Below are 13,749 nucleotides of genomic sequence, written 5' to 3'. Positions count from 1 at the left end.
AACTTAGTGGCATTCGCCAGAGCTCGTAAACGCATGATGCAATCATCGTGACATCGATGACATCATGCATGATGTCTCTGGCTGGATTCGGAAAGCTATTTGGTTATTCTATCCTTAATTACAGCTGATGAGCGATAAAGATAGAATGATGCATATGAGATAACTTTGTAGCGAGGCCTGATTGCAGCCTATAAAAACAGGGAGTTTGCGCTAAGCTGTTCAGTATTCGCGCTATTCTTGTCATTCAAAGAGTGAATCTGCGAGGCTCAATTCGGGCACGGGTAGGGGAGACCGGAGCTAGAGGTCACACTGGTAAGTAATTACAAAACTTATATCTCACTTAAGGGGGGAGGACGTACTCGCAAATTTGCGAGAACGAAGAACGATGCAACGTGCATCGCCTATCCCCGTCCTTTTTTTCCCCTGCAAGCTCGTCGTCGCGTGCCGAGCAAAAGACGAGCAGCTGGATCGCAGCCCGAGGCCGAGTTGGAAACGAGGACGAGAGCGTTGACTCGCGCGATGTGACGGACATAAGTCGCGGATTCTCAATTAACCCTCTACCACTCGACGACCGTCGCGCGACCGTGCGCGGAGAAAGAGACGCGACCGGCTTTGAACGATCGCCGTGGCTGTTATCGATTCGACCTCGCGAATCGCGGTTGATTGACAAGACAAGACAAGACAAGACAAGACAAGAATTGAAAAACAGAAATAAAGAAAAAAGTCCAAAAGAATATAAAATTTATCACTCTTGATCACTTTCTTGGTTATCGTTAAGTTCCTTTTTCTCGGCAGTCCACCTTTCCTTGGCTCTCCGCAGCCATTTCTAGATTGCCTCCTCTAAAATCTTCTTAGTATATGTAGGATTAGTCTCTTGACCAGAAAATGTAATAAAAAAGAGTATTTTGTAAACAGTAATTTCTCTTTTTATTACGCATATGGATTTTATTAAGATTAAGTGTTCAGATAAAAATACTTTTGTCACACACAGACACACACACACACATACACACACACACACACACACACACACACACACACACACAAGCGCCCGCGCATATACGCACAATAAAGAAAATTAATAATATTATTTATATCTAACACTTACCAATTAACAAGTCAGCAATTTTTAAATTACAAAATTTTCGTTTCTGTTTTGCCCCTAGCCAACTATATTTTTCTGCTAGCTCGTTAGTCAGTATACGTGTGCAATTACGCTTAATGAATTCGTAAGGATTTTTTCCCCCAACTCGGGATACTTCTTTAACCTATAACAAATATTACTTTTTTGTAAAATATATCATTATTTTGGAAATTACAAATAATATATATATATATTTTTTTTTATATTAATTTAATAATTTTATTCATATTAATTCAATATTTAATATAGTTTTATATTAATTGTAAACATATTGCCGTAGTAAACAAATTATAATTCAATTTTAATAAAAATAGATTTAGAAGAAATTTAAAAAAAATTTTTTAAGCCATTTTTCAATCCTAAACTAATATTTATCTCAATTTTACTGATTGTGAGTTAAATTTTTGTTTTATAACCAAAATATATCTTTATTTAAAATATTAATTTAATTGCTGCAATTATTTTTAAAATATTAATAAGAATTTATTTTTATTACTATATAAATGAGTAGCTATTTTTGTAATTAAATAACAAATTAAATAACATTAATCAACAACTTCAAAATATGGTCGATGCAATTTACTCCAAATTAAAACAAAAAAGTAATAGCATATACAAGAATTGCAATAATTTCTGTAGATTGATCGAATAATTTACTATTAACATTAATACATGATTATAAAGTAAATAAAGATAATAAAGTATTATTACCGATGTTTCAAAATTATTCGGCTGGTTTAAAAATTGCTCAAGCTGCTGTTCTAATTTCTCGATAGAGTTCAAAGGAAGATTAAAAGAAAAAATAGATTCTTCTCTTTGATTCACGTTTGGCCGTTGATGAACTTGTTGTAGCAGATCGTCTTTCACGTCTCTTACATCATCTGCTATTTGCCATAATTGTGCTCTGAGGTATGACTGCTGACGAGTCATTTCCTTCAAATACTGAAGCACTATTGTAAATAAAAATAAAAGATAAAGATAACTTTTTAGTTATTAAATTTCCAATTTTTAAAAGACAGTTGAAATTATTAGATAAATTTATACCTATGCAATCGACGCACGTCAAAACGTGAAATATTATTTAAAGCACACAGACAGAAAGATAACAATCATAAAGCCTTCTTTTTGTATAACAAAATAAAAATAAATATAAAGATGATTAAGATAATGAGTATGATAATGAGGATGGTGATTATGAAAATGACGATGATAATGAAAATAATATTAATAATAATTTCTCCAATTATGTCTGTTATAATAGCAAGAAAACGAATCTGAGAAAGATCATAATATATATATAAAATATTAGTTTGAAACAATTTAAATATATACCATTTTTATCATGGACATGCTCTGTTTCATTTCTTTTATTTCGTACATTATGTTCATCATCTTGCTGAGTACAATTATTATTCGAAGTGTCCAAAAATCCACCCAATAAATGCTTTGTTCGTTTATCTACAACTTCATCGGGTAACTGATGAGTTGATTTTAATTGATATTTGCTGCTTTTTGCATTTTCGCAACTTGTATGTTGTTTCGATAATTCTACAAAACAAATATAGTTATATAATCTTAACATTCTGATGTACAACATTTTAAGACTTTTTATGGTTTTTTAGTATATTTGACTTTTAATAATATACAAGGTACTACATTAGCGAACATAACATAAGAAATTTAATGCTATTTCTGAAATGTTAGGATATTGACTCCCATAACAATTTTTGAGCAAAATTTCTTCTTTAAAAGACATAAAGATGTATCGAGGTAGGAAATTAAAACTTTTTATCGACTTATTTCAAAGTATTGTTAAATACAATATTTTTAATCTTTAAAATCCATTGAAATTGCATTTAACAATATAGCTAAACATTGTCAATAACAATTGTTTAAATAACCACCAACTGATCTTGTTATACCTTTCAAAAAATTTAAATGGCACTTAATAGCTCTAAAGTGATTAGGGAAGTCAATATTTTAACATTCTACAATTAGCATTGGATTTTCTCTATGTTGTGTTCGGAAATATTATACACTGTATTAATAGATAATCATTAGGTATCTTTTAGTTGAACCTGGAGGAAGGCTTACATTTATATAAACAAATAATGGTTACAAAAGCTGCAACCGCTAAATTGTGTGAAATAAATTAAAAATTCGCAAATTGATTTTGATATTAAAATAATTAATAGATATAAAATGTTTAATATTAAAACGAACTTTGCATAGCTGGAGGCGTTCGTAATGCAGTAGGCTCTTCAACAGATTCATCTGATGATGAAGACATCTTCTTTGAAATTCTTTTTCTTTTTCTAACGTTATTGTCAGTGTCGGAAGTTAATTCAGATGTGTCTTCAGCTTTTTTAGCTTTTTCTCTAGCTGTTCCATAATTATCTGAAAATATGTAAATAAATATTTATATTATTATAACAGAAAATAAATTACATTACTGAGTAGAAAAGTAGCATGTATTTAAATATTATTCTTTATTAACCATAACTGCTGTTTCTAAAAGTCATAATATTGTATGAAGGCCAACACGTGTTAGGCTCGATATGTTTCTTGATTGCTGATATAATTTTTTCATTTTGAAACGGCGGCCAATAACATTTGTTATTAATAATCCAGGTAGATGGGACAGCTTCAACGGTATCTTCGTCAATAAACCGTACAATAGTCCATGATTTCTCTATTTCTGTACATGTCATTAAAAAAATTTAAGCAGTATTTATTTCAATAGAAGAAAACAACACATATAATCTACATATATAAAGACGATCCCTTAGAAAATCATAATGAAAACAGGATCTCGGATGCCCATCGACAGTCATCGATCCATTTTCCTACCACACTCTCAGTCACTCCACATACATGCACACTCGCACATACGCATATACATATACGCGCAACATGCATACGTACATACTCACATACACGCACGCATATATATATGCACAAGCGTACCTTCATGCAAGCATACACATACACACACTCTGCTTCTAAATACTAATAAATTTCTTCGAGTGAGATTTAACTCAAAAGGAGTTAAAATTCACTCGGGTCGATAGTCAAAATACTGCCGCGCGAAATGGAGTGACATTGCACTTTTCATAAGGGTGAATATTTGACTCCAACCGTAAAGTGATTGTTTCACTCGTTTGGAGTAAATGTTTAACTCCATTATAGATAAAATAATTCACTCGATCAGAGTGAATTTTTCACCTTTTCTTAAAGTGAAACTTTCACTCTATTGTTACGAGTGAACAATCACTTTACGGTTGGAGTCAAATATTCATCCTTAGGGCCGGTTTCACCAACTCCGGTTAATTTAACCGGTCGATTCCATTGAAATTGACCAATCGCATTTGTTAATTTTGCTTTAACGACAAATGCGATTAATTTCAATGAAATAATCGGTTGGTTAAATTAACTGGAGATGGTGAAACTATGTGAGAGGTATATTAAAGAAATAGGTTAGACAAATAATTATTACACAAGTTATAAGAAAAAACATTATATTGAATTATTATATATAAAGTATATAACATATTTATTAAAACGAATACAAAAGTACTAAATCATATAATATTAATAATAAAAAAAAAACTTTTTTATGAGATACTTAAAAAGGAAAAAAATACTATCTTACTAATTCGCCATTGTAATCCTTAAAACGTGGATACATTTGTAAAATATTACAATCAGTGTTAGCTTTTCATTAGTACTTTTGTAAATCCTTAATGTATTTCATTTACTTACTCATGTAATGCAACGCTGGTGTTTATCAATAAATTTTTAAGTGTAACATCAAATGCTCTACAACATGCTTTTGGTTCTACTAAATGTAGTACACAACCAGTGATAAAATCATAGAAATTAGTCAAATCTGTAGAGAAATGTACGTCAAAACAATAGTGTAATTTCAAGAGAATATCAAAAGCTTGTAAGCCATTGCTGCCAATTTCGATCAGATGATCATCTGCCTTTATGTAAAAAATTCCTTTTCTTTCTTCTGTAGTCATACTACATATTAAATAAGGTTGCACGTTCCTTTTATTAGGTGGCTTATCAACTTGTGAGCACTCATTTAAAAATAAATTATCTTGTGCCTAAAGTGCAAATATTTATTAATTAAACGTCCATGATTATTGAATGAAAATAGCTTAATGAGTGAAATAATATACTTTCGATTAGATACTTACATTCTTAAAAATTAGTAAACTTTTATGCGGGATTGATATTTTAGCACATACATTTGAATATCCCGCTGAGATACATTGGCTGTCCTTGTTTTTTACTTGTGCTGTCTTTTTGTCCTAAAATATACATATGTGTGTAATAACTTCTGTTGCAATAAAATATATGGATTAAAATATACATACACATCCACGCAACACACGCGCGCGCGCGCGCGCACACACACACACACACACACACACACACACACACACACACACACCCAACACATATACACACAAATATAATTACATTTCTTTTTCGTTTGGTGTAATTAGGAGACGGCAGTAGATGCGGTAGCAAAATCAAAGCTTTCAAATTATCTATAAAAAAAATGTTTATTAAGATATATATTCAGAGAAAGTATTCTGTAAATTTTTTCATTTAGTTTATTACCTTCAATGTCATTCACCGAATGCAGTAAATTTGGTACGTTTAAGGAAGAATACTGCAAAATTCTCGGTACATAGAAGCTTACAAATTTTGCCAAAAATGTATCATTATCTGGAAATTCGGCTAGGAATTCTCTCTGGATCTGTAATATTAATGGAAAACAAAACATTTTTATATAAGATACTTAAAAAGGAAAATAAAACGAAGTACTATCTTACCAATTCGCCATTATAATCCTTAAAACGTGGATACATTTGTAAAATGTTACTCAGTGTTAGTTCTTCATCAGAATTTTTCACTTGTCTTTGTCGATTAGATCTTGTTTCATCGCTTAATCTAAATATATCATCTTTGTTTGTATTATTTGGCATTTTTAAAGAAAGTTCAGCAACCTACAACACGCGATAATTACTAATCTAAAACACTGTTTCACCATTATGTACAATTGTATTATATTTACTTTTAATTGAAATAAATCTTCTTCCAGATATTCATTCTGTAGAATTCCTTCTTTTAACAACTTCTGTTGTTTTTTTTTTTGACTCTTTGGACACTGTTCTTCTTTTCTTAGATGGACTTAAATGCTTTCTCATAGTTTTTAAACGAAATTCAATGAAGCCCTGATTTGTTTTACTGTCATAAAAATGCTCCTGAAAGCAATATTGAATGTAATATAAGTTTTTTTTTTAGTATTAAAGCAAATTATCTGCTTACGTAGCCATTTCCAGAGAGAGTTGAACGAAGTTTCGGGAACTGTGTAACTATTTGGCTAGCTAATTCCGTTTTTAATCTATTTGATGGATATCTTGAACAAAAATTAATGTTGTTATTAATTATATAGAATTACATAAATAATGCTCATAAAAAAAAACATCATTACTTACAAGCTGTCATTATTAATTTTTATCAAGCCTGCACAACAAATTCTGATGAGTTCTTGCCTCTCCACGGGCTTAACTACACCTGATTCTAAAATACTAATTAGCGATGGATTTCTTTTAAATTCTTTGTCGTGTCCTTCGATCCAGGATCTAATATCAAACATTTCATTTGAATTTCGATGTTCCTTAAAAAAAAATATATATATATATGTATATAAAAATTATGTCATGCAATGTTAAATATAAGTACTAGATTGTTCACAAGGACTTGAACGCGTCGAAAACACGTGCAAAACTAGATATTCAACCAAAAACCTTCTTCAAAATGGGTATACAGAAACTTCCAGAAAAATGTCTTGAACTCCAGGGAGAATATGTATAAAATAGTAGGTATAATATTTCTAAATAAATATTTTTATACTACTTTTAAAAAACCAGTCTCATAAATATTTGAACAACCTAGTATTAAATATACATATTAACGTATTTTTACCTCTTCACTATTTTTATCAAGAACAATTACGTTTTGGCATTCAGTCGATGAATTAGTATTTTCTTCTTTACTTTGTATATTCACATTGCTGTGTTCTTCGTCCTGTATTAATACAACTTCCTGAAATAAAACCCGTGTTTTATACAAGCTTTCATTCATCTTTATCATTAACAAGTTATACTAAATACAAAAATCATGTTTGCGCTTACCACTTTATTGTAATTATTAATTAAACTTAATATTCTTTTTCTTGGGCCAATTTTGATATTCATTTCTTTTAAATCAGTTTCTGTTAACGCCATGAAAGCATAACCATCGACTCCTTCATCTAAAACATTGAGTTGACATATAATTTTTGGAGAAATTTATTTGAAAAAAATTAAAAGCAATTTAATAAAAGATAGTGTGGACATGTACTAACAATGCTCTGATGCTATCTTTAAATCTCCATATCATCCGTAATATGATTTTGAAAATTTCAGCGATATTTAAAGCAATATATACATAGATATTTATTTAAATGAAAAATTTTGGCGTATAATGTATGTAGGAAAATATATTGATAAAAGATAAAAAAGTAAATTGATTTTATGTACAAGATATAATTGTGAGGTGCTTTTATAATAACATATGATGAAGGACTATATAAGAAAAATTAGTCGTAAAATCAGACCATAATGCAAATGGTTTCAGATCGCATAACTCATCAGTATTTACAAATGTATATGAATCTGTATTTTGAGCTACACGGTAAGCATTTAATGATTCGTTATAACCAAGACATTGCCATTCTTCACACCATAACCAAAGCTGATCATCTTTTAATATTATTAATTCTTGAATACAACCAAAAGTAATTTCACTATTTTCTTGTACTCCACTGTTAATAGCAACAAACAAACCTTTTCGATACTCTGTACTGTAAACCTCCGCCTTATTAACTTCAATAATTGTGTCTTTGTCCTGATATTTCATTTGATGTAACTGCTGTCTACAATATGTATTTTCAACATAAGTTTTTCGTCCGTTAACGTACTTTAATTTGATTCGTGGCTCTTCATTAGTACCCCAAACTGCGCATTGATCTAATTGACAATAGTTTGTTAATGTTTTCGTAATATTTTTAAAATTACATACAATAGATCCATACTTTTTTAAAAAATTATGTTTCGCTTCAAATCTTAAACAATTTAACCAACGTAAAGGACCAGAAAAAGATATACACTGAGGGTAATGAGTTAAATGATGATGCTTATTAATTGGAGCTATAGCTGGAAATAATTCTCGGAATAAACAATTGTGTTCTTCGATTAATTCTGCTAAATATGGTAAAATAGAGCGTCTCAATTTTGGAGCAAATACTATTTCGTTTATTCTGTTTAATAGTAAAATTAACGATAAATGCTTATCATTTTCAGGTACTAAATCTGAAACTAAGAAAGGAAAAACTCTTAATAAACACCATGTTTGTGCAGCAGTTTGTGAAAGCTTGTAATCCTTTTGATATTTAATAGAAGTTGAAGAAAAATTTGCAGAAGGTTTATTTTTATTTTCTGGAAAACCATATCGAAATAAATTTACTCTGTTGTTGAACACATCTATTTTGAAGTTATAATCACATGTACTATAATAGTGTAAAATTAATTTCAACTCCATTGGTGCGATACCTTCAAAAATATCGTGCATAGGGTCAAAGACAAAATTATTTGTACAATGAAAATAGCGAGAAGAATGTAATGCACTATCTTCTAAAATACCTGACTTTTTTTTTAAACTATCAATTTCTTTTAATGTTTGTTGATTATTTATTTCTTTTATTTGTTCGTCATGTAGTTGTTTTGTACGCAAAGTTACATCTTTTAAATTTCTATTATTCTTAAAGTCATCTCTGTTGTTCAAACAAAGTCTACAAAAATGTTTAGCAGAGGGACTTAAAAATCCTAATAACTGATGCGCAGCCAATCCATCAGCACAAACTGCAGCAATACTTGCTCTTAATACGAAATGTGTTCCATTATGTTCCACATATACACCATCGTCACTTTCAAGTTTATTTAAATCCATCAAAAATGGTTTAAGTATAGCTTTCATGCCATATTTTTGAATATCAGCAGTATGACACAAACAAAGAATATGAATTCCTCCTAAAAATGAGTTAATATGTTGAGGTAAATTTTGAATTACAAAATAAAAAGCTCAAATTTTGTGAGGATGAACTTTAGAACCCAATGGATTATTAACAACTACATCATCATAATACAATTGTATTCTTAATGCATGTGGATGACGTTGAAAAAATGGATGTTGTTTATAACTGATTCCATCTGTAAAAGTTCCAAGTAGATCATCAGAAAAATTGTTTTGTTCAGAATCAACATAATTCCGCATTGACGAGTGGCACATTATTAATTTCAACGTTTCAATAATTGGTATATAATGACAAGTCTCATAAATTTTTTTTTGTCTCCACACTTGTTCTTTTTGATCAAAATATTGCTGCAATCTAAATCCAAGAGGTATTTCAATCGGATCTATATAATTATAAACATTCTTAACAATGTTTATCTGATCTTCTAAAGTATTAGTTTTGTCAAATAGATTATCCAAATTTAATTTATTTAATAGTGCTAGTGTATCAGATTCTACATTTATATTTTGTTTTTTACAAAAATTCAATATTTCCTCTCGAATAACATCAGAAATATCAGACACTAAACACTGTGCTGCATTTGTTACAGCAGTTAGAGCTGTACCGGTAAAACTGGACAATATCCTTAAATTTGCAATAAATTTGTGTGCACTCGTCGACAGATTAAATTCTTTTGATGACTCGTGACAATGATCTCTATCTTCGCAAACATGATGCTGTTCTGAATCATATCCATTTTCTTCTGATGATTGTATTTTCTTTGAAGTACTGGGATAATCTGCAGATTTCTTGGATAAATCTATATCTGAATTGCATATTTCATCCGTGACAACATGCCATTTTTTAATGTGACGAAGTAAAGAATCAAACCTTATAAAACGTTTATCACAATTTTCTTGTTTACAATAGAAACCTGATGAATATGATCTGCTAACCATAATAGCATGATGGCGACGAAAGTGAGAAGAATATTGTCTTACTCCGAGAAATGTCTTTTCGCATTTAAAACATTTAAGTAAAGTCATTGCTGTAATATTGAAAGATATCTTTTAAAAGTATAAAAACAAAACAATTAAGAGAATTAATATGCAAATGTAACCATATGACGGATAACTTTTAATTTAATTTTAATCCACCCTGTTTCATATTGTATCTGTAAGAAAAAATACATGAGAATAAATAAAAACAAAATTTAAGTTACAGCAGTAACGTTATAACATGTAATTGTGTATATATAATAAAAATTTTATTTATAATTATTATCTTCTGATTTATTCTCTTTGCGTAAATGAGCTATATTTGTTATATTATTTAAAAAACTTAACGTTACGTAACATACGTTACGTTATGTTACTTAATGTTACTACTATCACTTTTGCCAATTGTACTAAATCTTACCTTTTAGAATATTGACGGCATCTTCTGAGATACCATTGCTTAATAAAAACCGTGACAAATCTTCTTTGCTATTGAGAGTTTCCTAACAAAAAATTTATTATTTAAATAGAAGCGATATATAACTGCAACCAGGATTTTATGTCGCGTAATGACGTTTAATAAATAAACTGAATATACGTAAATTCTTATACACGGCGCGCCCGCTCCCGTTATGAAAAAGGCGCGCCCGCGGGAGGTTGGCTCTTGCACAATGCCAGGTAACAAGCAATAGGAACAGAAATCAGAAATCTTGTATCAATAAAGAATGAACGGTGATACAGGCAATAGACATAAAAATTCCGTCACGTTGGAAATTCTGTCTATTGCCTGTTGCCAACTAATCATAGTGTTAGAATTTATTAGGTTATATTAACGAAATTTTGATTATTTTACACTGTTCCTATGCCCATTGCCTGGCATTGTGCAAGGGTCATTAGTACTTACCTCTGGAAGAAACGACATTTCTATTTTCCATATAATAATTTATCTCAAATGTCGACACGAAGACGAGATGATCAATAACGATTGACGAGAAGCAACGGTCGTGGTCGGTTGACAAGCGAGTAGCGACTCCACTGAACGAGTTGCTACGAGCGATCTTCTTTTTTCCTGGCGCTTTCTTTCCGACGGTGGAGTGGAACATATCAGATTCACTCTTTTTATGATTGAAAATATTCACTTAAGGACGCAGAGTGAAATTCACTTCACGACACAGAGTAAAAGAATTCACTTCACGACACAGAGTCGAAGAAAGTAAAACAATTCACTCCATATGAATGAAAAGTCATTCCAACTTGAGTGATTCGGTGAATTACTCATTTTTTCGAGTGGAATTTCACTCGAAGAAATTTAGAGAGTACTTCAATAAAGGGATTATATTATCTGAAATTAACATATGTTTTTAACAAAGAGCACAAGAGAAAAAGAAAGACTTCAGAATATTATTCTGAATGCAACAAAGGAAAAACTACATACTTATTTTTAAATTTTAGTTTAATACATTTATGTGCAATTTGTTCTAAATTCCAAGATTCTAAGTTGTCGACATCATTGACTAAATATATACCCAATTTTGATGATTTGCATGGAGCAGTATAAAAATCTGTAAGCGTCTTATATTTACTTCCAATTACAATAGAACTCTCATTATTTACAACAAAATTTCTAATGACGATAATGTGTCCATCCTTTAAGGTACAGCAATTATCTGGTTCATATATTTTTAAAGTAAACTGTTCGAATACCACTTTACTAAATTGATTACAATTATGAAAACTGAGAAGTGGACCATTGGAATGTGGATTTAAAAATTCTGGCTCATAACGTCTTACTTTTAAATTACGATTTATACAGTAGTTTCTTTCAGTTATACGACAAACAATTTGCTCTAATACCTTATTATTTTTACGAATCATTTTTAATATAGATTGTAAATAATTTTCGAATGGAAAAGCACTGAATTCTTGAAGAGTTCCAAATTTTTCCGCGTCATCACAAATATGTAATAAATGGTGAAGATTGTGCGATGCATTTTCTTTACCATATAAAATAATAAATGATTCTACAAAATATTGCAATAAGGATTTAGAATAATCTAAATATTGTTCCATATGTTGTGAATTTGACAAAATAGTTACAGCTACATGCAAAGTTACAAAATTTAAATATTGATCATGATTTAGAATAGATTTTAATACAACAGGTCCCGTATATAACAAAAACGTTCTATATTCAGTTGCCTTCCATCTCTTACTTTCAAACAATGATCTTGTTTTTCTATTAAATTTGGAAGGTATATTTCCTCTTTGATCTATTAATAACTTTGATATTTCAGACATTTGATAAAAGGATAATTTTGTTTTAGGTTTTCCGTAGCACCATAATAAAGTAATCTTTTTAACAATTCCCAACCATATTAAGTGCATCGGATCTGATGGAAAATCTCTCACCATATGTATATTAGGAATCGATTCAAGTATTGGCGTACCTGTATGATGGTTTTCCTGTAATTTTAATCGAAAATCGATATCTGTTCTTAAATGACAACTATTCAAATATGGGTAGATCACTCTATCGAGGTAATATTCGCCCTTAACTGTACATTTAGAACATGAGTAATAACCCGAATGGCCTTTGGTGTAAGTAATAAAAGATTTTAAAAGAATAAGTGTGACCTTTAATTTTTATACCATTAATAATTAAATTTCTTGCTTCTTCTGTAAAAGATTATAAAAATACATTGGCATCTGCGGGCTTTTCATGTCCGTGATAAATTCCAACAACATCAACTTCATTATAATTTCCAACTAAATTACATAAAATGGGATAAACTTGACTACTTGAACTTTTACATAACGGCAGGCCATCAATGTTTATATTAACTTCAATACAGTGTAAATTTTGAAAAGAACATCGCGATAAAAGTGTTTCAATGCAATTACTTAAACCAAAGTGATAGTAATGTCCTGGTGCAATAATGTCTACATTGACCTTCCTGGGAGTTCCTAATAAAGTACGAGCATCTTTAGGTAATTCTGGATATTTTGGCTTTATACGAGATATTAATTCATTTAACGCGACATGAGTTATATTATTTTTAACTGTCCATGCTTGCAACCAAGATAACATAGAACTTGCAGAATCATCGGTGGTATTTGTAGATTCAAAATTATTTGCAAAATTAGTATGTTCTATAGAATCATCGGAATCACTGTCTGAATTATAATTATTCGCATCTTCCAAATCATTATGATCATAATTAATATGCTGAGAATCATCACAATCCGCGTAACTTAATTGATTATTATTTTCCAAATTATTATTTGAAATCGAAGGCGTGCTTTCTAATAATGGCATTATATTCTTACATTCAATAGTGTTAGCTACCAAATTGGTTATCTCTTGTGCTCTTTGATAATATGTTCTCCTTATTTTTGGCATTTTTGAGATTAATTAATAAGTTCTTACTTACTTGTTTATATGATTATTTAATAAACTTCCTGTGGTAAACTTC

General features: G+C 30.1%; 1 protein-coding gene and 1 pseudogene across 1 annotated transcript in view; both read right to left on the bottom strand.

Annotated features, from left to right (window-relative positions):
• Window positions 1–3,493: 3,493 nt before the first annotated feature.
• The window catches only part of LOC139785784 (putative fatty acyl-CoA reductase CG5065), a 32,091-nt gene continuing 21,835 nt past the window's right edge, over window positions 3,494–13,749 (bottom strand). Inside the window, exon 6 of the transcript XR_011722079.1 lies at window positions 3,494–3,541. The gene's annotated coding sequence lies outside the window, so the exon portion shown is untranslated. The remainder of the gene's footprint in view (window positions 3,542–13,749) is intronic.
• Window positions 3,663–11,626, bottom strand: LOC139785783 (uncharacterized; annotated as a pseudogene).

This window comes from Temnothorax nylanderi, unplaced genomic scaffold (assembly GCF_030848795.1).
Source record: "Temnothorax nylanderi isolate EJ_2023f unplaced genomic scaffold, tnyl_v1.0 TNYL_tig0885_pilon, whole genome shotgun sequence".
Taxonomy (NCBI): Eukaryota; Metazoa; Arthropoda; class Insecta; order Hymenoptera; family Formicidae; genus Temnothorax; species Temnothorax nylanderi.
Note: the sequence above shows the minus strand (reverse complement) of the source record. Positions and strands in the feature narration are given on the sequence as shown.